General features: G+C 26.0%; 1 protein-coding gene across 3 annotated transcripts in view; it reads right to left on the bottom strand.

Annotated features, from left to right (window-relative positions):
• LOC142329855 (uncharacterized) overlaps positions 1–23,419 on the bottom strand; it is a 349,453-nt gene extending 326,034 nt beyond the window's left edge. The window contains exon 1 of one of the 3 annotated variants that reach the window (XM_075374727.1): positions 22,954–23,419. The gene's annotated coding sequence lies outside the window, so the exon portion shown is untranslated. The remainder of the gene's footprint in view (positions 1–22,953) is intronic. The other 2 variants (XM_075374726.1, XM_075374725.1) reach the window with 2 other exon arrangements.
• Between the last annotated feature and the right edge of the window lie 3,651 nt (positions 23,420–27,070).

Raw genomic sequence — 27,070 nt, 5'->3', positions numbered from 1 at the left:
AAGTTAAAGAACAGAATATTATTATTATTTTTACGCTTTTTTCCTGGTAACAATAATAATAATAATAATAATAATAATAATAATAATAATAATAAGAGTATTTCAGGAAATCATAATTATAATAAAAAGGAAAACTACGTATTGTAACAATTATTGTTTTTCTTCAACGTAAAAGAAAAATCTTATAAATAAACATACAAAGGAAGAATAAAGTGAATTGCTTAATAAAATAAAGATAAATAATAGAGCAAACCTAAAAAATTAAACTGATTTAAGACAAAACAATTATTTAAATTATTTTTTTTTTATATCAGTGCAGAATTAAAAAAAATCAAATTACTAATTAAGTAGCATTAATATAACCGTCTTCAAAAAATAAAAATTTAAATAATTTTTTTTTTTGACTTTTCAGTAGATATTTTTTAAGTCGGTTATTTACTAATTTTTTGAAGTTAGAAATAAAAACAAAAATCAGTCTCTATAGTTAATTAAAAAACTGTTCGTAATACAGTAATCTTTAAATAAATTTACAACAGTTAAACATTATCTCAAAACGATTTATTGCTTCCTTGTACGAAGTGAAGGCAGTATTACGATCGTTAAAAATTTCGGTTCTCAGATTTCAGTGGAAATATCCATCTTGACCATCCCTGAATCCATTTTGACTAGTTTCGGCGTGACGTCTATACCTACGTATGTATCTCGCATAACTCAAAAACGATTACCCATATAATGTTTAAATTTTGGATTAAAGACGGTTGTAACATCTAACTGTGTACCTCTCCTATTGATTGCAATCAACTGGACCGTAAGTGTCCAAAAAAGCCCAAAATCCAAATGATTTGGATTTTGGGTTTTTCTTAAATGCAGTAATAAGCCCTTATTGAGAGCTTTTCAACAATATATCATAAGTGGTACTTATTTTCATTTGTTACAGAGTTATAGCCAAATAAAATTTTAATTAATTAAATAATTGTATTACAAGGGGAAGGGGCACAACGGTTACATTCCGACTTCAAATACATAAATTGTTTTTAAGTTTTTTTTTTTTTAAATATATTGATTTATTAATAAACTATTAATCTCAGATTGTAAAAAAAAAAATAAATAGTATAAAAATGAAAAAAAAATCAAAGGTTATTAATGGAATAAAATTTATGTACTATTAATTTACAAAAAAAAGTTTATACGTAATTTTATAGCGTACAAGGAAGTCATGTGGTGTTCACATCAAATTTTTTATGTATAAGACCACTAGTTAAAGTTTAGTATTTTGAAACTAACTTTTAAAAATATTAAATGGCTGCCCGCTATTTTTGTTGGAGTATTATATCGGGTAGTTTTTTACGTTTTTCATTTTTAAAAAAAATGATATTACATAACCCTACAATTTTCATTAAAACTTTTTGATTTGCTTATCCCTGATAGCTCCTGAAGGCTAGAACATTGATGATTTCTTATCGAAAAATAGATCGTTTGCGGTTGGAAAAGCTGTTAAATTTTATTTTTCTTGGAAAAGTTGTTAAATTTTATTTTTCTAAGCTTAACTATTGAAAAGTTATTTCAGAGTTACCATACTTTGTTAACACTCTGGTTTATTACGTAAGATATACAACATTAAAAGGATTATGTACATTTAAAGTCAGGAAAAATTATAAAGCTTGCGATTGGTATTAGATTAAAAAAATTGATGTGGACACCACCTGACTTCTTTGTACGGCTATTAAATTACTCATACAGATTTTTTTAAATAAAAAGGAACATAAAATTTTATTTCATTAATAACTTCTGATATTTTTTCATATATATTATTTTTTAATTGTTATTATTGAACTATTATTTATAGTAATTTTTTTTTTACAATCAATATATTCAAATTAAAAAAAAGGAGATGAAGTCGGATTTGAAACGATGTGTCTTCCCCTTGAAAGATCCAAATATTTCATTAATTAAAATTTTATTTGGCTATAACTTTGGAACCAATGAAAATAACGTAATTACCATTTATGAAAACTACCGCTAGGATGTTGAAAAGCTCTCAATGAGGGATTATTATTGCATTTAAGAAAAAGTACAAAATCCAAATGTTTTGGATTTTGGGCTTTTTTGGGCACTTTTGCTCCGTCAATTTCAATCAGCAGGGGAGATGTACAACTAGATGTTACAATAGTCCTAAATTAAAAATTTCAACATCCTAGCTAATCGTTTTTGAGTTATGCTCGCACAGCTCAAAAAATTACATACGTCACGCTGAAGCTAGTCAAAATAGACTCAGGGATGGTCAAAATGGATATTTCCGTTGAAATCTGAAAACCTAATTTTTTCGCCTACTAATTTTGATTACTCATCGTTCACATAACATGAGCGAACAATTACCTTCAGTTTTAAATTAAATTTGTTTGATTTATTCCTCAAATAAACTTGAAGCTTGGACATGGGAATATGAAATTTAAATTTTGTAGCGCACGTAAAATTCCATGCCTGACCGGGATTTGAACCTGGGACTCCCGGATGAAAGACACTACGACTCCGCCACGTAGATCGGCGGAATACGGAAAGGGAATTTAAGCGGTTAGAGAAAGTATAATAATAAACCACTGTGCTGTTATTAATCAAGGCATTTCTAGAAAAATTATGTATGGAAAATGAATCTTTCATAGAATTAAATATTCTTTATTTTATTGTCAATCGTAAGGTTTTTTTTTTGGTGTAACCAAAATATTAGAAACCTTTTACCTCTTAATTATTTGAGTAAAAGTAAATATACAGGGAAAACCCATGAAAAAAGTGATTTAAAAATATCGCATTATGTTTTTTAAAATGAAGATCATTAATTTAAATGTCTTAGATTATTATATTCACATTCATGAAGTTATTAATAAAAGCTGTTTTCAAGAATTACGTGTTGATTACATTTTTGACAATCGTGATGTTTTTCTTCTTGATATAATGATATTGAAATTATACTTAAACGAAAGTTAATATCTAACACGATTTTATTTTTAAATAAATATGAATGACATTATATTAAATAAATATTGATAATATCAGTAGAAAGTTGTAAAATATGAAAGAGTATTATTATGTAAATATTCTTATTATTTTTAATCTTATAAATTTTATGAACTTTAAAAATAATCAGTACGGTATGATACGATTTTATATAGAGATACCATAAAGTAATTACATGTAATTTTAATAAAAATATTTATGAATACTTTTTATAAAAATTATCTAAACAAAATTTTATTAAAGAAAAATTATTCCTATTATTTTATCCCTTTCAATCCCACCCAAAAAAACCAATATTCATTTGTTAAATATTTTAAAAAATGCTAGTTTTATTTGTAATTATATTTAACATATGAAAAACATTTTATTAAAACTGGGTGTGCTTCTCAATAATCTGACACAGTTAATCAAAAAACAGTTTAAAGTCTATCTGAGATCAAGAGTTAATAAAATAAAATTATTATATAATATGGAATTGTTATTTCCTAGGCATTGAAAGAATTGTTACAAAAAAAAATCTCATGTGAACAACATTGATTTCATTGTACGCCTCTTAAATTACATGTATTCATTTTCTGTTTTAAAATGAAAACTACATAAAATTTTATTTCATTAATAACTTCTGATATTTTTCAATATCTTTTTTTTATTGTTATTATTGAATTATTATTTATCGTAATTTTTTTTTACAATCAAGAGGTTAATAATTATTAATAAATCAATATATTTAAATTTAAAAAAAAGTTTAAGAAAAAAGATGAAGTCTGATTTGAACCGATCTGATCTGCCTTCCCCTGTAAGATTCAAATATTTCATTAATTAAAATTTTACTTGGCTATAACTCTGGAACCAGTGAAAATAAATACCACTTATGATATATCGCTGAAAAGTTCTAATGAGGGCTTATATAACTGCAGTTATGAAAAAATAACAAATCCAAATAAATTGGCATTCGTACATACGTATGTACGAACGCATAGATTGCACGCCGAAACTAGTCAAAATGGATAAAGGGATGGTCAAAATTCAATATTTCCGTTGAAAACTGGAAGCCTAAATTTTTCACGACCACAATACGTCCTTTACTTCATACACGGAAGAAAAAATAATTACATATGAAAAAAGTTATCCAAGGGTAATTTATGATGACGTAAGATTATCATTATATGTTTAAATAAACCAAAAAAAATTTAAGATTAAATTTTTTTTTCTGTTCCCCACTTTCAAAATCAAGCTTGAAAGAATTTTTTTTTTTTTTTTTTTTCTATTTTTAATATGTTAGATGTAAGAAACTAAAAGAAATATAACTTGAAAAATGTACAACCAATACAAATTTAACAAAGATAACTTTTCTGATGAAGGGGATGAACTACGTTGAGACTATAATATTATTAATAAAAGTTTATTACCGAAACTTTTACGAATATTCAAAAGTTTAAATAACCAAAAAAGTATTTAAAAACAAAATAAAATCGATATTTTGAACTTTGATCTGGTCCCCCACTCAAAATATTTCCCCCATAATTTTTTTTTTGAATCGTTAGTACTACTATTATATCTAAGAAGACATTAAAAAAAATTCGGTTTAAAAGTATACAATAAATAAAAATATAGTTTTTGTCGAGCTTTGTGGAAATGGGAATTATAGGGCAAAATTTTTACTTCCTTGTACGAAGTAAAGGAAGTATTGTGATCGCATAAAAGTTTCGGTTTTCATATTTCAACGGAAATTTCCATTTTGACCATCCGTGAATCCATTTTGTCTAGTTTCGGCGTGACGTCTGTAAAAAAAATCCAAAAAAAATGTAGATTTTGGACATTTTATTAACTGCAATAATAAGCCCTCATTGAGAGCTTTTCAACCTTATATAAGTGGTTATTTATTATTTATTGCCCAAATAAAATTACTTATTTTCATTGCCCAAATAAAATTTTAAATAATGAAAATGTGGATTTTTCAAGGGGAAGGCACATCGGTTAGAATCATACTACATTTCCTTTGTTATATTTGCACCTTTATTTTAAATTTAAATATATTGATTTATTAATAATTATTAACCTCTGATTGTGAAAAAAAAATACAATAAATAATAATTCAATAATAACAATAAAAAAAGAAAAAATATCAGAAGTTATTAATGAAATAAAATTTTATATACTTTTCTTTAAAAAAAATGTGTATATGTAATTTAATAGATGTACAAGGAAATCATGCGGTGTCCACATCAGATTTTTTAATTAAAATCTTTTGACTGCTCAACAACAATTCTTCAAAAATGGCTTAAAATATTACCACTATCGGACGATATATTACCTATATCGGACATTGGTGGCATTAAATTTTGAACAAAATTAAAACAAAGAGAAGGGGTAATTTTTTTATTTTTTATAACGGTCAAACAAAAATTTAGCTTCAGAAAGTATTTATTAATTATTTTTAAATTCCGATGTTTTAATTCAATCGGATTTAGAATGGGGAGATGTTGAACAATTTTTCTATTCAGTTCTTACTTTTAGATTCGAAATCCTGTTGACCAAAAAAGTTGCAATTTAGCACAAATATCTGGTTTTATATATATGTATATATCTGATATGGTTGAAAATCAAGCCAAGACTGATATGCTTGATTTGATATGATATATCATGCAGATATGATATGCTTGATTTTCGACCATATCGAACAACAGGATGACGGAACCAATTTCTTTTTTATATTATTGTTAAATAACTGTGGTTGAATGGGACCCATTCTTATCAATTTTTTTAAACTATAACTTTCAAGATTAAAAATTCAACTGTATCTAGTGTATTACTGCAAACATCTTGTAAATGTTTTAAAAATGGGAGTTCCACAATGGGACCCGACTTAATAATTTCTTAAATTTTTGATACTTTTTCTGTTTTTCAAATTGTGGTTCATTTAAAAATACTACACATGTAACTGTCGATCAAGGAGGGTAGTAAAATAAGACTCAATTTTTTTTTAGCATTTACACTTTAAACACAGCATCATTTTGGTGACAAAAAAAGTCATTTGTTCAAGGTAGTAAACTGGGATACGAAATTTGTTGCTAAGAAATAACTTTAATACTGCATAATTTAAAAGGTAAAAAACTTAATTTATGAAGTGGGTCGATCGGACCAATTTTTTTTTTTACTGGATGTTTTATTTTTTCATAATTATTCTAAATATTTCATAATGAAGCAATTAATAATAAAAAAACTGTATGGCGTATTTAGATAAAATTCTTTGTAGCACTAAGTCGGGGGAATATTATTTTGCTCTTAAACTACATTATAAAATAGCAGAAAAACTTACGAGCCAATTTTTCTGTAAAATACAAATAAAAACAAATAATAAATCACTTTGACAAAAAAAAAAAACATACGCACGATGGAAATCTTACAGGAAAATTATATGTCTAACAATTTTCCTGTAAGAAAACCACACATTACTAAAGAATATATTTTTCAACATTCCTGTTTCTATTAAAGTTTACTTTTTCTTATGCCCGTTAGAGTACAAAGTTAATAAAAAACAATACATAGTTTTCAATCGTTGTCATACAATTTAATAACACATAAATTACTATCATTTTACAGTAAACCGAACCTTCATTAAGTATAGAATATTTCCTTCGCTTATTATAATATAATTAAATATCATTATTTATATTGCAATAACTATGCAAAATTTTACGGTGAACAGACCGGACGAATATTCTGTTATAGATATAATATTCTGTTATCTTCTAAGTTACTGGATATACAAACAACTTATACTATTAATAGTCCAACATTTTCACAATTGCGATCTTTGCATATTTGCAATGTTATTTACACGTTACTAGGTGTAATGTGTAAAGTAATAATAGAGAATGAAAACCTGTATGTTTTCCACTCCAAATATTCATTAGTTTGTTGTTTGTAGATGATTGAAGATGAAAAAGACATTTTTATGTCTGTACTGGAAAGTTAAAATGCTGTCGAAAAAGGTTTTCATGGAAAGTATAAGATCTTTCAAAAACCTTCAGAGCCGTGGTAGATTAAAATTTGATAATTTGTTTCTGAGATAATTGCATAAAAAAATTATTTTTCAATAAAAAATAACTATTGCAACAATACATATATTACTTTGATTTTGCTACAAAATGTGAGTACTGATGTCCTTAATAAAAGGTCCAAATTTCAGCCCAAAAGGTTAATTAGTTTTTGAAAAATTGAAATTGTTACTCCTAGAGACGGTTATTGTACAACTTTACTCTAACCCAAGCGATCGTTCTACCGAGTAGTATTTGGTTGCAATTATTCTAGAATACTTATATTATCATGTCAAAAAAAAATTTTAGAGGAAAATATCCATTTTATTTAATTTTAATCAAGCACGGCTCATATTGTAGGTCTTTGAAAGATAGGTAGGTCAAGCAACAAAGCAATAAAAATCTCGATGGGAAAATATATATGTTTTCATTCAATATTATAACTTTAAATGTTACGCCTAGTCACTAACCTAGGTATGTTTTGTAAAAAAAAAAGGGAATCACTTCCAGTCAATTTGTTTTTCTCTCTTTTTTTCTATTTAGCCTCCGGAACCACTGTAAGGTATTGTATTACCTCATAGGATGAATGAGGATGATATGTATGAATGTAAATGAAGTTGTCTTACTGTCTCAGGTCGCTCATTCCTCAAAAATGAGGAATTAATATTTTTTTTTTTTAAATTAAATCATGTTAATGTTAATTTCTTCATAAGTAACAAATGTAATTTACAAGAAACGAAGTATGTTCGTATTTCAAACATAATGAATAATAAATATTTAATAAAAACAAATATAAGTATTTCATTTGAAATATTATTAAATATTTTATTAAATTTAGGGTTAAAAAAGTGATAAACTTATAAAAAAAAAAACAATAAAATAAAAATACCTTGCATGACTGTAGTGAAACAAACAGAAACTATCTTAATGAGTATAGAGTAACAGGTTCTTAAACAAGAATATAATAAAATAAACAACAACCTATTTGAATTCCTCTTTTTTCGTAAAAAATAAAGTAACTCATTTATAAATACAAATGAATATAAACGTGAGAAACTTATCTAATATTGTAGACATAATTTTGATGTTTATTTACAGGCGCCAACCGATTTTCGACAGCTTACGTTTTATATTCTGATTCTGGAAACTTGTTTCTGAATTTTACAAAAACATCAGCGATATTATATTCTATTTAAAAAAAATAAATGCATAAATATTATTATCATTTAAGTATTTTAAAATGAATAACAGATGATATTTTTTATAAGAAGATTAATGTAGTAATATGGCCACAATGAATAAAATAATTAATCAGATAAGATCGAAAATATTTAAATTAAAAAAAGATTCTGGTTTTTTAAGATCTTTATATGGTTTATTACTTTTATAAAATGTTTTATTTAAAATTATTTACGAAATAAAATTAACTTAAAAAAGAAAGCAAAAATAATGAAAACGACTTCAAATAACCGCAAATAGAAAAGTATTTTTAAATTTCAACTTTAGAAATTTGATCTAAATTTAAAATAAGCTTTAACTGTTTATTTGCGGCAAATTTAAAAAAAAAATTATGTACTGATTAGTTTATGACTTAAATAATAAGAAATAAAAAATTAAATGAAATATTAAAAAAACTGACAAGTTGTAATACTTTTCTAGCACAGATTATTTATGTATTCTTATATAGTGGAAAAATAATAATAATACATTAAAAATTTTACCTAAAATTTTTTTTCTGGGTTTGTGGTTTAGGTGGGGGGGGGGGTAGATAATTTATTGTAAAATAAAATAATTTATTGTAAAATTATTATATTTTTAAATAAACTAAAAAAAAATAAAAAATAGGAAAAATCAGATTATTTAAATTTTTCTGTTCCCCACATCCAAAATCACCTTAAAAGAACACTTTTTGATTTTTATACGTTTACTATGTTAAATGGAAAAAACTTTCATAAAAAAATGTACAACCAATAAAATTTTACCTAAGATTTCTCTTTTGGGGTTAGGGAGTGAATTATGATGAAATTTTATTGTAATATTTATTAAAAGTTTAAACAGATCAAAAAAGATTTTAAAAAATTCTATATTTTTAAGATTTTATTGGTTCCCCATCCCCAATATTGCCCCCCAAAGTATCTTTTTCGGTTATCATTCATCATTGCCATGCTTAGGAAGAAAAATCCTGTTAAAAAATCTGCAATAATTAAAAAAAATAAACTTTTTCAGATTTTTGAGGAAAGGAGAATTTTGAGGCAAATCCTTTTTTTTAACCGGTAAGATAAGCACGCTTGCATGTACTGAGCTTTAATATAAAGTGCGGTTATCTTTGCAGAATTTTGAGAAAATTTACTTTCAAAATCACCCTTAACCTCTAGAAATACTGACCCCAAACTTTTTATTTTTACAGCCATCGTAGTTTTAGAGATATGATGCTATGAAAGATACGGTTTATTTAAATGACGTGAAAGATTTGGAGAAGATCAATATTTATTATGTAGAGTCACTTATCAAAAATATGATATAAATTTGTCGATGTATTTTTGTTATTTAGTGTTACATGAGTTGCTGAGCCTTTCCCAGATTGATGGAACTGATTTAGGATATCGAAATAAACAAAAATTTCATGTAGACAAATGCCTTATTGGTTTAATTTTTCCTTTGCCCGCCGTTTTTGTTTCCAATAAAATTTATATCTAAGAACGGATTGAGATATGCTAATAAAATGTTATTTTCACATACACATTTATAAAATAAATAAGTTTAAACATTTTAAAATTGTTCCAAATTCCACTAATTGAATTAATGGTAATAACAATAATAATTAAAAATAATAAAAATAATACAACAGGCATAAAATTGTCTGACTGAATAAAAAATTTGCGGTTTGATAATATTTTCACTTAATAATAATAGCAATTATTATATTGCATCATTAAAGTTAATAAAAGAAGGCACAAAATTAAACTGAATGATTTTTACAATTCATTTAACAATTTTACTTTTGTCTCAGTTGTTTATCAATCGATTTAGACAGGTAAAATGTCATGTTGTTCTCAATAAAAGATTTAACATTTTATCTAATAAAAACACAATTTGATATATTTACGGACATATTAATGATTAAAATAATTAAATGGCCGTCACATTGAAATTTTTTAAGGTAAAAATTCTCAAACTTATTTCTTTTGCAGAAGATGTTGTTGGATACATGAATATAAAATTTCTACCAAATATTTCAATCCGTTCTTAAGATATAAATTTTCATAAAAAAAATGTCGAACAAAGCGAGATGTCAACCATAGATGGTTCAAATAATTAAATATTTTATAACATTGAAAAGGTTGGACACAACATTAGATCACGAAAAAAAGAAGAATTAATTTTGATAGATAAGGTATTGATCCTCTTAAACTGTTGAAGGAAACCATGAATGAAAATACAAATTTTTATTATTACAATCCATACATGTTAATACTATTACCACAACTAATATTAGTTATTACTTATTATGTTATTATCTGTAGGGTGAGATGATGAACGATGGGAAAAAGATGTATTATTCTTTTTGACAGGGAGATATGAAAAAACTTGTTATCGCCGAATTACTTTAAAACCGGAATTTGGGATGTTGCTTGAAGAAATAATGGCATGTATAGCGCTAATACTGTAGTTAATCATAAATATTATAACCACGGTAGATTACAGGATATGCCTGGTCACATACAACGGGAAACCATAGGTTGAAGGTGAGTTATAGCGCATTTAACACGTTGAGACTCTTTGCAATGTTTTTTACAAATAGTTAGAGAACAAATAATCAAAAATTATTGCTAATAAATAATAATTATTATTAGTAAAATTATTTATTAAAAAATTAATTTTTAAAATTTGAAAATAATTTATCCACTGATAACTTATTTACAACGTGTGCCTGATGATATCTTCGCTTAACAACAGGTATACATTACCCTTGTAATTTAAAACAAAATTTCTCATTTCGAAATGTGTTAAAAACAGTAGTGTATAGAAATAAAATTCTGTTTTGAAATTCTACATATTCTAGGATTTCCCATTTCAGTTAGTTCACTTTTTATCTTTATTATCAGAATGAAATAAAGTAAACCATGGATGACAAAACTACGGGCTTTGTTTTCTGGTAGTTGTAAAATATGTAAGTAAGCATTTAAAACAAATTAAATTTTAAATTAGAAATAAACATTTCTCTAAAAAAAAAATACAATTTACAACATTTTTTTTATTATAATCAACAATTCATGATTATTGTTTAACAATAGAAATAACCATATAAGTTTAGATTTTAAGTAAAAAAATATTTTTAAATAAAAGTTCTTTATTTAAATTAAAAAAGTATTAATGCAAATTTACTTAAGAGATTTACAGTCATCAAGATAAAGTGATATAGTATTAATCGATAATTTATATCTTAATTCTTTGCCATTAAAACTACTATATTCAAGCATATAAAATTTCATTATAATTATTGTTTACGTTCGTTATATTAGTAGGAGGAAATCGATTATTCGTTTGCTGTTTTCTGTTGATATCGAAGTTACAGATAAAAGTTTTAATAACACGATCTGAATTAACTAATGTCGATATCAATTTAATCGCGAGACAATTTGACAAGATCTACATGTGATTCCAAATTATATGGCAATCTCTCGGGAAATTATTCTACAGTCAAAAATAAAACAAACGTTCGTATAAAGATAGGCGAGAAAACGATTCGTTAAGGAGTTTTGACTCGTGAAATATTTAGCCCTGTTTTCTGCTTCCTCTGTGAAATTAAAACATTCTAAAATTTTTAGGTACAAATCAAGAGGTAAATTTGGTGCTTCTTTATGGTTTTTGATTTAATAAATTGAATATAAGTGGTCATAACCTATATCTCACTTAGGTTTCAAGAAAAATGGGCTAAGTACGAAAAAGGTTTTATCGGAAAATTGAATTTTTTAGATTTCGAAAAAAATATCTTTGTTAATTTACCAATAAACAAATAAAGCGTTTTAGTAAATTTTGTAGACACTTTATGTCTGACAAAATTAGTATATATAATATCTATTAAAATTAAACATAAATTTGAGAAGTTCAACTTTAATTAGAAACAAAATCCACAAACTGGTTTGGAAAAGTGATACGATTTTAAACAGAAAAATTTACATACAAATGCTAAAAATTATAAAAATAAGTTTGAAAGACATCCTAAAAATTTATATTATTATTATTATTGTGTACAGATAAGAATAAAATATGTTTTTATTTAAACAGACGAATAATTTAAAAAAATACGATATCAATTTTAAAAAAACTGATCTGGACACCATATGACTTCTTTGTACGCATATTAAATTACATATACACATTTATTTAAAATGAAAAGTACATAAAACTTTATTTCACTAATAACTTCTGATTATTTTTCATAGTTTTTTCAATCGAAGGTTAATCAACACATTTAAATTAAAAAAAAAGTTAATAAAAATTGAAATGAAGTCGGATTCAAACCGATGTACCTTCCCTTTGCAAGATCCAAATATTTTATTAATTAAAATTTTACTTGGTTATAACTCTGGTACCAAAGAAAATAAGTATAATGTATATCGTTGAAAAGCTATCAATGAGGGCATATTATGGCCGATAAGAAAAAGTCAAAAATCAAATTGTTTGGAGTTTGGGCTTTTTTGGACATTTTTGGTCCAATAAATTGCAATCAACATTATACTACTAATCGTTTTTGAGTTATGCGAGATACGTACATACACACGTACGCACAGACGTCACTCCCAAAAGTACTCAAAATGGACATTATGTTGAAATTTGAAAACCGAAATTTTTGGCGATTACAATACTTTTGTTTCCTTTGTACAAGGAAGTAAAAAAATTAATAAATAAATAATTTTACGCTAAAAAAAGAAATTAAATAGAAAATATTAATTTTGGTATATTTACTTTGTAAATATACCAAACATTGTCATGTAACAAACTCTACCTCTATTGAAACATTAGCAATGTCCAGATTCATGATAAAACTTCCTGAGGCAGTTCCGTTAATTTATCGCCACTAATAAAACATCATGGATATATAAATAAAATTAAAACAAAACTGGGTATTATTTGTAACTTTCTACAAAATTTCTATATTCAAGAATCGGAGCATAAGATTCAAAACATGAATATAGGGGCAAAATTTTCCTTTCTATCAGACCAGATGGAAAAGGTTCTATCAACATACTTTCTTTTTCCTGTTTAGATACGTTTAGACTTTTACCGGTAACTTTTTCCTGTTTAGACTTTTTCCGGTAACTACCGTTTAGATAATTCTTCAGAGGATGAATGAGGATGATATGTATGAGTGTAAATGAAGTGTAGTCTTGTACATTCTCAGTTCGACCGTTCCTGAGATGTGTGGTTAATTGAAACCCAACCACCAAAGAACACCGGTATCCACGATCTAGTATTCAAATCCTTGTAAAAATAACTGGCTTTACTAGGACTTGAACGTTGTAACTCTCGACTTCCAAATCAGCTGATTTGGGAAGACGCGTTAACCACTAGACCAACCCGGTGGGTTTCTATTAACATACTAAAAGTCGAGATACTCACTATCATTCTGATATTTGTTTAAAAACAAAATAAAGTTTAAGAACCATTTTTTTTTTTACTCTTTGCTGCAGATCGTTCAATATTGATTTTATAGAAAAACACGTTTTTCAAAAATGTAAAGCGGAAAATTCTACATTAAAAAAAAACAATAAGGTAGCCGCCGGTGGCACCGTTTCAATATGCGCGTGCGATAAACAAATACCTATAACTTTTCATCTACGATAGATAATGAAAAAATCAAAATGTTTCGATAAATCATACCTAAAGGAATAACTTTTAGTAAATTTAAAATAATTTACTACATTTAGGAATAACATACGAGCCTCGGCTGATAAATTTTGCACATATATTTGTAGCATGGGAAGGAAAAGAGATAATGGAATGAAATAAAAAAATGAATAAAAGTACAATACATTAGCTACAAAATGTAATATTTATTTTTCAATATAATCCTCGTTTACACTGATACACTTTTCCTAATGTGTGACAAGTTTTTGTATTCAGTCACTGAAAAATTCTGGTGGTCTTTCTCGGATCCAAACGACCAAAACATCCTTAACCTCATCGTCGGTGCTGTAATGATTACCTTAGACATCTCTCTTTAGATAAGGGAAGATGTGGAAGTTCGCAAGGAGCTAAATCCGGCGAGTATGACGGATGAAAAATAGGATCAGATTTCAGCTTGCGGTGAGCCATCAAAGAGTTTACGCGGTACCAAATTTGCATAGATTTTACGGTAACCCAACTCCTCGATAATATGGCCTTCTCGTTCTTTAGATATGCCTAACTGAATAGCAATGCGTTGCTTTGTGATTCGCCAATCACTTTGAAGTAAACCATCCACCTCCTTTCTATATTTCTCGTCAGTCACAGAAACTGGTCGTCGAGGTGCCTCCTTAATTGTCACGAAAGTTATCCAGAAATATGTACTTTACTGAGTGTTCTTGTTAACCTTCCGGTTCTGTTTCGGTGTCCTTTGGTGGTTCGGTTTCAATTAACTACACGTCTCAAAAATGGCCGACCTGAGACTTTACAAGACTACACTTCATTTACATTCATATATATTACCCTCTGAAGTAATATCTAACGGTGATTACGGAGAAAAAGAAAGTATGTTAATTGACGGCATGCTTAGGGCATACCTTTTCCACCTTGTCTGATCGACAAGAAAACTTTGCTCCTACATTCATGTTATGAATCTAATGCTCCTACTGTAATTATTCATAACGCCAATCATGAAAACACGAAGCTCAATAAATGAATATATTAATTAAATAATATTTATATAATTTTACAGAATTAATATATCTTTTTTTTTATTTTCTATCCAGTAATTACCAAATTCATAGAAAGAAAGGTGAATGTTCTCAATTCATTTTTTAAAATCTATAATCAAGCCTTGTTTATTAAAGAAATTGTTTCAATGACTCCAATATTATGTCTTAGAAGAATGTTTCGTAGATTTATGTGGAAGATTTTATTTTTAAGGCAAAATTACATTTTCTACGTAGATAATTTGAAGAGATTTTTCTCATTTATTAGTTACTATTATTCACCGCTCTACCGACCTTCACAGCAGAGTAATATCTTCTCTTCATTTTTTTCATCCTGAAGATCCTGGGTTTGAATACCAGTCACGATTGAAATTTTTGGTATGCCACAAAAAATATTTTTTATTATTGGCTGTATAATTGGCAGTTTACTTTTGTATTTTCTTTAAAAAAATAAATAAATAATTACTTTAAATCAGATTTTTATAGCGCAATGGTATAAACAAACAAATGACTGTCATCATTTTGATGTAAAAAAATTAATTGTAAAACCTAAAAAAAATTGATAATTTTCTGTATTTCAGAGCTCGTGAGCTCTGTGCGCACAGTGGCAGTCTTTTTATAATCTTTTTATCAAGCTGCAGTTTTAAGATTTATGAAAAAATAAATAAAAAGATTTTCTAATAGGCAACCATTTTTTTTGTATTTTAGTTTTTTTTAAGTAAATCGAATTTTAACCTCAATATGTTTTTTAAAATTTGAATATTTATCTTCCTTTATTTTTTAAATACTACATAGACCAAGGCAATGTCTACCTTTATTATTTCTCTACAAGGATAAAATTAAAAACAAATTAAACCACTTAAAAAATAAAAATAGTTAATTATCAATTTTTTTCCTTATATTTCAACTTTTTAAAATTGTTACCAAATTAAAGATTAGCAAGTTCTTGATAGTGGCTATTTTTTTATCAGAAAATTTTATGTAAAACTAAAAATTTTTTTTCTTTTTAGTACGAGTTTAAAAAAAAACATATATTTATACATTATTTTATAAATGAATATTAAAATTGAATAAAAATAAAAATACAATTATTTCAATTGAATTTAACCTTAAACATATATAATGTACCGTTACATAACGAATGAATTATGAAGGCAGTTATAAAAATGTAATAATTAATCGATGTTGATTTTATTGATGTTGAAATAAATATAGGATTGGTAGGTAGGTTTAAATATTGATGATGATAGATAACATTATTCGTAAATGACTCGTTTAAAATGAACAAGACAGACTTTTGAACTAGTTCAAGCTGAATTAAATAAGAATGAGTATTTTAATTTCTGATTTTTTTAAAATTAATTTTACAGTATTTTATATAATTTTAAAAAGTCAATTATATTTCGTATTAATGCAATTTAGAGTATTTACTATAATAATCCAGTAAAAAAATGTCTGACATAAACACCACATGAGTTCCTTGTACGTCTATTAAATTACATTTACACACTTTTTAAAATGAAAAGTACATAAAATTTTATTTCATTAATAACTTTTTTAATTTTGGGCTTTTTTACATACTTTTTGGTCCAGTCAATTGCAATCAAAAGGGGAGATGCACAACTAGATGTAACAACAGTCCTAAATCCAAAATTTCAACATTCTACGGCTAATCGTTTTTGAGTTACGTGAGATACATACATACGTCATGCCGAAATTAATCAAAAATGGATGCAAGGATGGTTAAAATGGATATTTCCATTGAAATCTGAAAACCGTAATTTTTTGCGATCACAAAATTTCTTTTTCTTCGTACAAGGAAGTAAAAAGGAAACAGAAAAATATTTTAACGAGTGAATACCTATTAGGTATTTTTTATTTTTCTTTAATTTTTGGTCTCTAAAAAATACGGCTCAACCACATCGCCACATCGTAATTCCTAATAAATATATATCAAGATTGGTTACAGATTAAAAATATAAAAATAATTATTATGTTCATTTGTTTTACATTAAAAGTAAACTGTTAACAAAAAAAATGTAATAAAGATTGTTAACACGTAATTTTAAATCGTTCTGTCATAGTGTTTTTAATTTATAACAATACATTAACTTTTTAAGCACTCCACGTATGACGTAAAGTTTATAAACCATTAAAAAGTGAAATTATCGTTTATTGTAAAGATGTAATAAATTTTTACGTTGCAAATTTAGATCTAAAATTATAACAATTTTTTTTTTTAATGAATCAAAGTGATAATAAAACAATGATGAATCTTTAAATAAAATGTTTTAGATTATAAATTAATAAGTTTGTATCTTTAATTTAAATTAAAACTATTTTATCCAAAATTATAGATATTTGATGAACGGGCAAAAACATATTTTCTTACATATCTTAAAATCAGAGGTCAGACAGTACTACAATATAAATTTAAGAATGATTAATACTATGATAAACTTTGAATTAAAATAATATAATTTACAAAACAATAGTATTAGCAATACTGACAATAGATTAGTACAACTTTTCTATGATTCATATTACCTTGAAAATGAACTTATTATGATTTCATTGCTTTTTGTTTGTTACTGGGATTTAATTATCAAGGTTCCGTTTTCATTTGCTAGTTTTCCTAGAGTGCTGGCCGGAGTGGCGAGAGTAGTAGCGTTTCGGACTTTCATCCGGAGGTCCCGGGTTCGAATCCCGACTAGGCATGGCATAATATTAAATATTTCAGAATTATTTTTCATTTATTTCCTGATAGGAAATAAGATTATTTTTGAAAAAAGCAAAAGAAATAACTATTTAATTATAAAGTATCAGCCCAATATATTTACTTATTATATATTGTTATCAAGTTCTTTCTTTGTTATAATTTTTAACCGGAAGTAATATTTAAAAATTAAATATTAATTTTCTTAGAAGTAAAATAGATTTGCTTAATAATAATGGATAAAGCTTAATGTTTCCCGGATGTCAAAAAGCAACACATCTGGTTTTATATTATTACTTAAATTTTTATCAGTTATTCTAGTAGTGTTTTTTTTATTCATATAGTTAATAATAAACTAACACTGATTAAAATACAAACACTTTTGGGTTGTATTACTGTTATTATTATTATTGAGTGGTTACGTCAACAATTTTATCAAAGGAAACTAAAAATGATATAAGATATTTTGATTGCGGCTTTTAGAAAAAAATAATAACGATGTAAAATTAATAATTCCTGTAATTTTTTATTCAATTTTATTTACAATGTAATAAAATTTAATTTTAATCAAATTATTATGAAATGGAAATAATATATAAATAAAAATTATAGTTTCTTATTGTAGTACGTAAAATATAACCAACAATTTGTTCATAATCACATGTACTTAAAAAAGGGGTTTTAAACGAGAAAATTAAATAAAAAACTGATAAAATTTATTACAAAAAACCTCCATGTTATTATGATTTGTGGAGATACCCCAAAACCGAATGTAAATGTGATTACCAAATATATTTCTTATATAACAAGATCAAATCGTACGGTTTCGATTTGATTAGTCTATAAACCAATCGTTAAGTTTGGCATCGCTGTTAAAATTAAGCCAACGTATTCTACTGTATAAAATATAATACTAGCATCCTCGTCCCGCCTTCGCTTGCTCTGTATGGTTACTTTTTCCGTCGAGCAAATCTTTTTTAATTTTTTATTTTTTAGCCAATTACCGAAAACGTATGTAACAGTGGCAGTGTTGGTCGATGCACAGCACCGATTAAAAAAATACACGAAAATTATTTTTAGATATTTATTGAAGAGTATTTGCAAGTCCAAATCTAGTTAAGTGTAGTCGGAAAAAGGAAAAAAAATTTCAATCATTGTTCAAAATTTGTTTATTTTTCTTCACCCCTTTAAGGTCGAATTTCAAAATAATACAGAAATTGGTTTTTATATATTAACATGAAAATTAAAGACACCAAAAATCAAGATGATATCTTTTTTGTTATCGAGAAATTAAAAAAAAAAAAAAAAAAATAGTAAATATCATTGATCCTCCGTTTTAGCATTTTAAACTCGGAGCTTCAAAAATTCCTTTTTTAGTATGTGCCGTAAGAACTTGTAAAGAAATCTTCTTCAATTTATTTTCAGCAGTTTTTGCTGAGCGTTGATTATGAATGACTTACGATATTTTATTACATATACATATATCTATCGGCTAATTGGGGCAAAAAAAACGAATTTTCAAGATAAAAAAATTGTGAGGTCTGCAAGATTTTAGGTGCTGGTAAATAAGATTACTAAAATTTTTTTATATTTTCTATATATTTATATTTATCCAGATTTGTAACGTTTAAATAAAAAATATTCAGTTCTTAAAAAATAACAAATAATTTTAATAATGTCAAACTTGACAACACAAAAGCTATTTTTGAATAATATCGGTATATGAGAAAATACCTTATTATACTTCAATCTCTATTTTTAAATTGATCTAAAAGATTTTCCAAATAATTATACAAAATTAAACTTGAAAAATTTCTGTTTTTTATTTTTTTTCAGGGGGAAAATACTTTCACGTTATCATCGCCCGGGTACGATATATTCTACAAAAACTGGACAGTTAAAAATTAATTGAAAAACTAAAAACACCTATATGTAAAAATACATCTTCAAAGTAAAAAGCTTGTTACGCATGTAAAAGCGAAATAAAAACAAAAATATATCATATATCTCGAATAAAAAAAACAAAAACAATAGAAACAATATTACTCTGACGATATTTAATTTTTAATAATTATTAATTAGATGTTTAATTTTGGAACCTTTTTTTATTAAAAATATAAAGCACTTCTACTTAAATATGTAAACAAATATTTAATAATAATTAACCATTTTAAAATTGTTATTTTAAAGTATTCAAATTCTTTTTATCATTTTCTTTTATATGTTACTTACCAAAAATATTTCATTAAGTTATTATTTGTATGTATTAACATTAATCATAAACACTTAATTATAATTTTATTATAATTTTAACTTTATTGATAACTGGTTTTTTAATATACAACTTTGAAAAAGGTTTTTTCAAACCAACATAATTTGATCGTTTTTTACTTTCTTGTACAAAGTAAAGGAAGTATTGTGACCGCAAAACATTTTGGTTTTCATATTTCAACGGAAATATCCATTTTGACAGTTTCAGCGTGACGTCTGTACATACGTACGTATGTATGTATGTATGTGCGTGCATATGTATCTCGTATAACGATTTGCCTTAAGTTGTTTTGTTAAATTTTGGATTTAGTACTGTTCTAACATCTAGTTGTGCACCTCACCTTTTGATTGCAATCGAAATTAAAATTTTAATTAATGAAATATTTGGCTCTTAAAGAGAAGGCATATCGATTCAAATCAGACTTTATCTCCTTTTGTTTTTTTTTTAACATTTTGCTTTTTTTTCAATTAAATATATTGATTTAATAATTATTAACCAGTGATTGTAAAAAGATTTTTACAATAAATAATAATTCAATGATAATAAAAAAAAGAAGAAAAAAAATATTACTGAAAAAATTTTATGTACTTTTAAAAATGTGTAAATGTAATTTAATAGGCATTACATATGTGTATAAGTAATAGAAAAACAAAATAAAAAAAAAACTAACAAACCAAACTAAATCCATAACATGGCTGCATTTTGATAAACCAAGAATTAAAATTAAACTTTATTTTTTATTTTTTATCTTCTTTTTATTTATTCTAGTGATTTAATTTTTTTTTGATTTTTTTTGGTTGGATTTATTTATTTATTTTTTGGTGAAACCTGATTACTAATATTAATTGAAAATTATAATTTATAACCGTTATTATTTTTGGATTTTCTTAGCAAATTCTTATAAAAATTGTATATTTATTTAAAAGAAAAAAAAACAATTCTAGTTAATTACTTGACAGAAAAATCAAGTACATTTTTGAATTGTATTAAATTTAAAGTGATAGTTGAAAATTTTTTTTCACTAGTGCACAAGTGACACATATGCACAAGATTTCTGGTGTATATTTCAGATTTCTGGTGTGTCGTATAAATAAAAGTTTATAATGGTTAAACTATTCAGTTTAGTGAACTCCTGTATACTTGTTACAAACATTAACTTTGACCTTACGGTGTAGAATAATCAGTTTTTATTATTGGTTTATTTGGTAAACAATTTATTTAAAGAGTAATCAAGGGACTTTTACTCTAACCTAATATTTCAGGTAAGATTATTGAATTAATAACAATAATTGTATAAATAGTTGATGTTAATAAAAATTAATATTTTAGTAATTGTGTAAATGTCCATTTTTATTAAAGAATCGTATTTCACTTTCACATGAAATAAGTTTAAAGGAAGTGCAGCAAGAATGTGTATATGTAATTTAATAGACGTACAAGGAAGTCATGTGGTATCCACATCAGATTTTTTTTGTTTCAGGGCAAATGTTAGAGTAGAACAGTTTTAATAAAACATATTTAAATTTAATAGTAAGAGGGAGGGGAAGAGCGAGAGAGACAGAGGAGAGTGAGTGTGTGTGTAATTTATTTATTATAGTATAGAAAACGATGTAGTCTTAGAAAATAGGATAACCATTCCTGGGTTCGAAGTCCTTAATGAATTCAAGACTTAAAATAGACAATAGACAAATAATTAAACCGGATATTAATCAAAGTCTTACTGAATTATAAAACAGGTGATTTACAATAACGAAAACTTCAAAGGATGCATTAAAAAATTTATTTAAAATTTGTCAAAAAAATTTTTTTAATAATCCGCACTGACTTATTGTTTTCTTTTTTAACTGTAAAATACGTTTAAAAACCTTTACTTTAATTTAAAATTATTGAGAAAAAAATTGAGAAATATAATTAATCTAGAAAATATATTTAGGTTTCTAGCCAATATTAAAAAAAATATATAATTGTAATCTATGTTTCTAATCTACAATCAGCTTAATAAAATAATATTGTGCCAATTAATCCTAAGACATAATATTTTTTAAAAAAATTTAAAAAATGACACAAATTTAAAACATCTATATTTAGAGAAAGATCAAATAGATAATTATTATTAGTAATAATATAAAGGTCATCCATTATAAATCATCTAACCTTACCTAGTCGGATTTGTTATATTTTTATTTTTTTTTTGTCATTTACCGTTACTTTTAAATTTTAAAATCAAAATATAAAAAGAAAGATCTAAATTATAAAATTCATAAATAAATAATTTTTTTTTTTTATTACTGAACATATAAAAATAATAGAAAATCTATGGTAAAATCTATAATAAAATAACTATTAATTAAACCTAGAGTTAATTTTTTTTTTAATTCTAACAGAATATTAGTGTTTAGGTAAATTTTATTATAGGTATAAAAAAGAAATAAATCTTTACTTTGGATTTAAATCCTTTTGTAAAAGTATAAATATGATTACCATAAAATTTAAAAGTAATCTTACTTTAGTAGTATGTGAAAAATAATAGAATTTTAACTTATATCCCGGTAGCTAATTTGATCAAAAATATAAAATATAAAAAATTTTAATAATAATTGGTTTCATTTAAACCATTATTGGACTATTGGATCATTCAATACTAAATACATGTACTTTAAATTATAACAAGTATTTCTTTATGATTATTACAATTTATATTTTTTTATTATACGATAAGGATTTACAATGTAGGCCATGTAAGAAAATAAAAAGTAATGAGTTTAGATAATAAATAATAAATCAAACCTAATAAAAAAAAATATGAAAATTTAATTATAGAAATTAAATCTAAGAGAGATTTTTGTTGGGGAAAAAGAGAAATTTTATGATTGTTTGTAGGCTGCAGTTTATGATAACTGCGGTCAAAATAAAAAAAATACTTAATAAAAAAATTATATAATTAATAAAACTGTACAACACTTATTAACACTCAAATTTATTATCTACTCAAAAAAAAAAAAGAAGAAAACTCACAGTAACACGATTTGTGAAGACAACACTATGAAACGGCAGTCAAAATGAAAATTCTTAAGGTTCTGATAAATCAAATTCTTCTCATTATAAATATTTAGGAAAAACTATTTGTTTTTTGTAATAAAGGTTTTAATTAATTTGAGATAAAATTACGTTTAACTAATCTCTAAAAGAAAAAAAACCTGATTTGCACTGTAACAGTAACGAACATAAAAGATAATTAATCCCAAAACATGACCAGCAAGTCGAGTACACTGGTAAATTTGATCACTAATTTAATAACACGTATAGAACAATGTTATACTATAACGAAATACCAAAACGTACAATCAGTTAAAAGTAAACTAGAATAATAAACACCGTTATAATAAAACAATATAGAGTACAGTCTCTTACCTGAAGACTAACAAAACCGCGTGTCGCTATCCTCGCGTTACAATCGAGAACTGGTGGTAGCGTGGCACGGTATCCCCCACTACTTTACCTTACCAGCCTGACAACCAGTCTATGATTTTAATGTTAGAAGAAGGGGTACAGGTAATAAACGGGGGAACCCTGATCGCTATACAAGTGGATCACTCCTAACGCCTAACTGTCCGCACTCACTGTCGACGTCCTTGCTGGCCGAATGAATTCCGTAACATTTTGTTACACTATTTAAAATCCGTTATGCAGTCGCTTACTACTTTACTTCTTTAAAAACACGCTATTTTTAATGAATTTAAAATTCATAAAAAAATTATAATTGCGCTTGAGTATATAATAGTTTTATATATAAAAGTTTAATAAAAAGTAGTAAAGTAGTTTAATAAAATATATATATATATATATATATATTTTTTTTTTTTTTTTAATTTTAATATAAGTTAATGGAACTTATTATTTTTTATTATCACATTATTTTTCCACGAAATAAAATAATATTAAAATATAAATAAATAAAATAAGAAAAATACAATAATTAATAATAGAGCGTATTTAAAACTGAAAGCGGAAGTAAGTAAGTAACATTTTTATATATATAGATGAACAGAATGAATAATTTCGTTTGTGTACGCTTCCAAAACTCAAAATATTCTGCACCGATTGAGCTCAAATTTTACCCCGCATCAAAGATTGTTTTCATCTATTTTTAATAAATCTATCTATCTATTTTTACTTTGTACATTTTTAATTTGGAAATGTAAACAAAGGAAAACCAATCAGATCAATGCAAGATGGCCGCTGTCAAACACAACGAACAAATTTCTTTGAATTAAACAGCTAAAACATCTATTTTATTAAAAAAAAAAACACGATAAAAAAATTTTTAGCACGATATATAACCCGCATCAAAGATTGTTTTCATCTATTTTTAATAAAACTATCTACCTATTTTTAATTTGGAAATGTAAACAAAGGAAAACCAATCAGAACAATGCAAGATGGCCGCTGTCAAACACAACGACCAATCACAAACAGCCCTTATGGCCGTTGCCAATGTAAACAAAATCACAACTGATTAAGAAACAAATTTCTTTGAATTATATTTAACATCTAAAACATCTGTATTTTATTAAAAAAAAAAAAACACCAAAACAAAAAGAAAAGCCACGAAGAAGGATGACTTACAGTAAATAAAACACCCAACTTTCTTATAGCCCAGATAGACTTAAGACTATACAAACAAAAAAAGTCGAAATAACCAAATACACAGAAAATAATATCCCTACATAATGACCAAAAAATCCTTTGCTAGGTTAAATATTCACTTTTGTCTGAATTTACAGAAGGCATTTACAACGAAGCACTGATAAATATTGAAGACAAGTGCTTAGCTAATGCAAATAAAGTTCTTAGTCAATTGAGTATGCCAGCACCCACCCGAGCTGCGATTCCTTCATTTGATGTGGATTTACGCCGTGAACAGAGTTATAACATTGGGGATCTTCAGTCATATGTCCAATCAAACATTCCCAAAATTAACGCGTGAACAGAAAGACATTTATGATCGCATAATGCAAATGATAAATGACGGAGTTGGGGGGACCTTCTTCTTGGATGCGCCAGGATGAACTGGGAAAACATTCCTCATTAGATTGATTCTAGCAACGGTTCGATCAAAAAATGACATAGCCTTAGCTCTTGCTTCGTCTGGAATAGCTGCGACATTGTTATCAGGTGGAAGGACTGCGCATTCAGCTCTGAAGTTGCCCTTAAACATGCAAATTATCGAGACTTCCACGTGCAATATTTCCAAAGCACCCTGTATGGGAAAAGTATTACAAAAATGTAAACTCAATGTTTGGGATGAATGCACGATGGCACATAAAAAATCGCTTAAAGCCTTTGATCAATCGTTAAGAGATTTGCGTGGAAATGTTCAACCATTCGGGAATGCTTTGATATTGCTCGCAGAAGATTTTAGGCAAACATTGCCTGTAATTTCTCGATCGACACCAGCAGACGAAATAAATGCTTGCCTGAAATATTCAACATTGTGGCGACACGTACTTACATTGCATGTGACTACGAATATGCGTGTCCAGTTGCAGAATGGTCAACACACGTTCATAAGTATCTACGAATATTCCCATCATTTATTTTTTTTTTATGAAGTTCTTGGGTCATGAAAATTGAGAAATGGAAAAATAACTCATACCCCATTTTCTTGACTGCTTACCATTCTTTCCTTCTTGCAGCATAGTTTTAGAGCTGTGATGCCAGGAAAATAAAAATCGATTAACGAACAAACCCGAATTTTATCGGAAAAAACCGATGTTTATCCAGTCAATTTTAATGACTCGCCCATTATTATTTAATTTATATTATATATATATATATATATATATTCCTAATGTGTATTTTGTGAAATCTGTTCAACTAGTCAATAATATGTAACCCCTTCACGGCCCAATGATATGAGGATGATATGAATGACATGTAAATTACGTATAGTCTTATACAGACTCAGGCCTACATTCTCGATACGTGTGGTTAATTGAAACCCAACCAATAAAGTACACCGGTATCCATTATTTAGTATTCAAATCGGTATTTAAGCAACTAGCTTTTACTTCAGAGGATTTTAATCTCAGAACCTTCGACTTCAATAATCAGCTGTTAAACAACTGATTTGTGATGACGAGTTAACCACTACACCAGTGGGTTATTTATTTATACTCGTATAAAAACTAATTATTTTTCCTGGCCATTATTTTATATTAACATATTTTATTACTTTTTTCCAGGTAGAAATTAAAAACGTAATATGAATAATCTACGTCTTTGTCTTACTCTTTTCTGTACTGTACTAAACCTTTTTTTACCTTTTCTACTCTTATTATAACTTCTTAATTCTTGTAAAAATTATGAATAAATCTCTTTCTACTAACGTTAAAGTGTTACATCTAAATTTAAATATAGCTAAATATCACGTCTAAAGCAGTACTGAAATGAATAATATATAAATAACTTTTCCCATGATATTTTAATTCTTTTGAAAACAGGTTACAAAATATGATTGCAAGAGAGACTCTTTTTCTAATCTATATGAATAAATTACGTTTGGAACCTAATAATTATGCAGGACAATTATTTTTAAAAAAAACGAAAATATACTGGTAGAGTACCGGTAATCTTTTTTTTTTTTTAATATTATAAATTTAGTTGTACATAAATTTATAAACGAGTAAATATGAGAAAGTACTGAAAAATATTGGGCCTATCTAACCTAACCTACTAATTTTTATAAGTTATTTGAAAGTCTGAAGTTTACAGTTTGAAAGGAAATAATATGCAAATTATATATGGTCAGTTAATAACACCATTTTATCATATTAAAGATCATTATTCTTATTATTTACTAATAATTTTTTAAGTTTATGAAATAGTTTTTTCCCTCAATATATTTTGCTTATCTGTCATTTAAAATTAAAAAAAGAACGTATTATACTGCAACAATAATTATAATTGTGAACTAGCAAAATTAAATATTAATTTTATAGTATTAAAAAAAAATATTAACGATTATAAGGAAAGATAATGAACATAGTTTTGACGCAAGTTTGCCAACAATTTAACAACTGTGGTTGAAATTATATTAAATATTTAGGATTATAAATTTACATAATTCATG

This window comes from Lycorma delicatula, chromosome 9 (genome assembly GCF_047948215.1).
Source record: "Lycorma delicatula isolate Av1 chromosome 9, ASM4794821v1, whole genome shotgun sequence".
Taxonomy (NCBI): domain Eukaryota; kingdom Metazoa; phylum Arthropoda; class Insecta; order Hemiptera; family Fulgoridae; genus Lycorma; species Lycorma delicatula.
This window is presented reverse-complemented; position numbering and strand designations above follow the sequence as displayed.